The sequence below is a fragment of the Phacochoerus africanus genome, chromosome 3 (genome assembly GCF_016906955.1).
Source record: "Phacochoerus africanus isolate WHEZ1 chromosome 3, ROS_Pafr_v1, whole genome shotgun sequence".
Lineage (NCBI taxonomy): Eukaryota > Metazoa > Chordata > Mammalia > Artiodactyla > Suidae > Phacochoerus > Phacochoerus africanus.
Window position 1 is genome coordinate 194,626,469 of NC_062546.1, and position 4,682 is coordinate 194,631,150.

The window sequence follows — 4,682 nt, forward strand, 5'->3', positions numbered from 1 at the left end:
GAGCTGAAACCCGGCTCTAAAAGTAGCGGGGCGGGGCGGGGGCGGGGCCAGTCCTACAAAGAGCCCTGAGGCCCCGCCCCAACGTCCTATGGTGTTTGCTGGCTTCCAGAACCTTTTTCTTTTCTTTTCTTTCTTTCTTTTTTTTTTTTTTTTGGTCCTCTTTTTGCCTTTTCTAGGGCCGTCCCGCAGCACATGGAGGTTCCCAGGCTAGGGGTCCAATCGGAGCTGTAGCCACCGGCCTACACCAGAGCCACAGCAACGCGGGATCCAAGCCGTGTCTGCAACCTACACCACAGCTCATGGCAACGCCGGATCCTTAATCCACTGAGCAAAGCCAGGGATCGAACCCCGCAACCTCGTGGTTCCTAGTCGGATTCGTTAACCACTGAGCCACGAAGGGAACTCCCCAGAACCTTTAAATTAGGGGTGGGAGTCTGAGATTTGTGAGCAAACAACTCTACTGAAAGGACAGAGGGAAAGTAATGGATTGATACCCGATGTCAACGTAATAAAGCAAGGTGAACTGAATGCAATGTCGATCGTCTGTTTATAAGTCTGTCGTTTTATATAAATCATTCCCCAAACTTACGAGGTTCAGCCATGATCCTCATTCTATAAGTAAAATGAGGCTGAGGGAAATAAGACTGGCAAAATAGAAAAGCCTAGATTTCTGTCAAGGTATCCTGGCTCTACAGCCAATGTTTTTGTTTTTGTCCGCACCCATGGCATACGGAAACTTCTGGGCCAGGGATCGAACCTGTGCCCACAGCAGTGGCTGGAGCTGCTGCAGTGACAGTGTTGGATCCTTAACCCACTGGGTCGCAAGGGAACTCCTGTTTTTGTTTTTAAAGGTTGTAGGGTGGGGTGGTTTTCTGGTGCTTTGAGAATTTGCTGATAAAAGTAGCTCATTTATTAAATAATTTTTATTAAGCAGAGTTTTTCTTTTCTTTTCTTTTCTGGTTGCACCTGCAGCATATGGAAGTTCCCAGGCCAGGGACTGAATCCAAGCCATGGCTGCAACCTACACCATACATGCAGCCATAGCAGCCATAACCTTAACCCACTAGGTTCTTAAACCACTGTGCCACAGTGTGAACTCCTTAGCTGAGGTGTTTTTTTGGTTGTTGTTGTTTGTTTTTGTTTTTTTTTGTTTGTTTGTTTGTTTTTGAAGAAGCATTATGAAGTTATGAAGTTCTCATTGGGTAAAATGGATTTTAAAAACACTTTTTTTTTTTTGGTTTATCTGTTGGTGGAAATAGAAAACCCTCCCCAAAGATGAACTCTGCTTGGTCTCTGAGGGCTAGCAGTGAAAACAAAATTGTTAAAATTCTCCCCAAGTGTCTCGGGTCACTGTCCTCTTGATTTAGATTTTCTTTTCTTTTTTTTTTTTTTAATTTTCTTCTTCTTTTTTTTTGCTTTTTAGGGCCGCACCTGTGGCATATGGAGGTTTCCAGGCTAGGGGTCCAATCAGAGCTACAGCTGCCAGCCTACAGCACAGTTACCGCAACTCGGGATCCGAGCCTTGTCTGTGACGTACCCCACAGCTCACGGCAATGCCAGATCCTTAACCCACTGAGTGAGGCCAGGGATCAAACCCAATCCCTCCTGGTTCCTAGTCGGATTCGTTTCTGCTGCGCCGCAATGAGAACTCCGGTTTAGATTTTCTGTTGTCACCCTCATGTGGTTTTTAGGAAGTGTGCCTATAAATGACCAAGATGCACGTCAAGAGTGGCAATGAGTAAGTTGTAGGGCCCTCCCAGAGAACGTGAAGATGTCATGAGACCCTCTACCCTTCTCCCTGAAGGGCCAACTCACTTTTGACCTTGAGACGTTTGTGGCTGTGTTTCTCTGGTGTCTCCAAGCCACGGTCTAAGTCAGAGAGACATGATGAGGAATTCATTCCTTCATCGACATGTAAACAAATTTGCTGAGGAGATGACAGGAGGATTCTGTTCCAGGTGATCCGGGGGTGGGAGGGGCGTGGGTGAGCTCGTGGGTGACAAGGAAAGAGCCGTGTGTTAACCGTTGTTGACCTGGGTGATGGTTCTTAGGAAATTCTTACACCGTTCTTCACTTTTGTGTATATTTGGCATTTTCCATGATTAAACAAAATTTTAAAAATCATCTGTTTATGAGGAAGCTATTTATGGATTACCTGCTATGTTCTAGTGGCTGTTCTAAGTGCTGGAGATAGTCTAGATGTCAGTGAACCAAAGAGGGAGAATCTTGGCTTTGTACATTCTCCTTGGGTGTGGGGTGAGGCAGAGAGAACCACATAGGGTAAGCCTGATAAATGCATGAATTTTATGGTATGTTAGAAAGTGTTGAGTACCAGGGAAAGAAAAAAGAATAGAGATCAGACGAGGAGGTAGAAGGATGGCAAAGAGGATGAAGGCTTGAGTCTTGGGTACCAAAGTTGGGAAAGGACCCTCAGAGCAGGCTGAAGAGGAAGGAGAAAAGGAAAAGGGTGCTGGCTGGCAGGGGTTGGGGAGGGCGCTATTAGGAGGAGGGAGGGGTCAGCTGTGGCAGATGCTGCAATGCTGCTGGGAGGCTGGATGACAAGCCCCATGGAAAGTGTCAACTACTTCTTTGGTCGGCTTATCTAGGAATGAGAGTCTCTTAACATAGATACTCAACGAAGGGGCTGCAATAATGTCCACAAAAATCTATTTGAATTGCTGATATGAGATCAACCATGGAGAAAATGTGATAAGACAAAGAAAACAGAAAGAGGCAAAGAAAACAGAAAGAGAATTGTACCTGACGCTTCATTCCCTCTTGGATGTCGACTCCTCGAGGGCAAACACTGGTTTAAACTCAGATCTCTAGTGCTTGGCTGAATATCTGGCTGAATACCGCACATATTTGCTGAATGAATAAGTGAGTAAAAAAGCACATGGAGAGAAGAAGTGAAGCTCTGACTGGCCACACAGGGGCTGGCAACACCTAAAACTAGAATTCAGTTGCAGACACAGACGTCACGACAGCATCTGTAGGAGAGCATAAGAACTTCCCTCGATGATATCGACAACCAAAGTTTGGGATTTTCCCCCAAATTTCTATCTTTATTATAAAACCTGATATAAGACAGTATAGGACCAATCATCCATTAATTGAAACCTCTCCCAATCTTTGAATATGATCCTTTGTCTTTTGTGCTGTGGGCCTCACCCGTGGGAGGGTATGCATCTTATAGAACAGAGAGACATATCAGAATACAGAAAGATTATTTTTAATTAAGAAAGTGTGGCTTTTTTTTCTAATAAAAAATAGAAATGGGGGAAAAGTTAGCAAATGCACAAGAGAAGAACAAAAACTTTTGTCCATCATTAAGTACTGTTTTCAAGAAAACTAAATATTAGCTATCATGATTTTACTTGATTATGCTTATAATATAAACAGATTTTGAACACGAGTAGCTGTGTTCCCACGCACTAATGTTGATAATGTATGCTGGTCTTTCATCTTGTTTTCCAAGTAGAGACAAGATTACAAAATGGTAGAGAACAGATACCTCCTGACGCTCAGTTCTGAAGATACAGGGAGAAGAAATTGGTGGCATCATGGCACCAGATTGAAGGGAAAGAACAAACCTGGAAACTTGAGAGTAAAAGAGGCAGAACGAGAAGTCCCAAGGAACCTTCAAGTACCTGGGACAGGAGGAAGCAGGCAGGAGGAATGGAGGAAAGTCTTACCAAATGCTGGGAGCTGAGCTCTCAGCATCTCTGACCCCAGAGGCAGAGCCCACTGGCCACCTAGCAGCAGCACTGCTTCTTGCAGCAGTGCTTCTGCTGGCAGCAGCTCTTCTGCTGGCAACAGCCCTTCCCACAGCCACAGCCACAGCCACACGAGTTGCAGCTGCAGGTGCGGCGGTAGCAGCAGACCACGGGGGTGCTGCAGCAGCCCCCACAGCAGCCACAGCAGCAGGGGCAGCAGCCGGAGCAGCAGCCCACCCGGTAGCATCTGCAGCTGGTACAGCTGGTGCAGCCACCACAGCCACCACCGCAGCCACCGCAGCCACTGCTGCAGCCACCGCAACCACCGCAGCCTCCGCAGCCACCACAACTTCCACAGCCACAGCAGCCCATGGTGTCGGTAGAGAGGACTCAGGAGAGGTGAGGAGGAGACTCAGGAGGTGAGGGAGGTGTTCTGCTCTTAGCTGCAGGGGTCCTTATATACCCCCTTCAGGGCCTGACCCAGAGCAAGTGACCACTTCCTCGTTGTGGTGTCTACCAGCTTCCCCGGGAGAATTTCACAAGACCTTGAATGTATTTCCTTATGAAACACCGCTGACCTCATAAAATTGCTTATTTTAGCATTTACTTCTTCCTTAAGTTGTGCTTTTAATGAAGCAATGTTTCTAAAATGTTTAACCTTGTCGTAATCTATCAATCTTTTTTAAATTTTTTTGCAGTGTAGTTGGTTTACAGTGTTGTATCAGTTCCAGGTGTACAGCAACCTGAATCAGTTACACACATACATTCTTTTCTCCCTTAGGGGATTTACAGAACATTGAGTAGATCTCCCTGTAACCTAGCAATCTTTTTTTTCCTTTTCCTTTTTCTTTTTTGGCCACCCAGTGGCATAGAACGCAGCTGCCGTTGCTGACCCACGCTGCATGGAGGGATCCTTAATCCACTCTGCCAAGCTGGGGACTGAACTGGCATCTCAGGGCTCCAGGG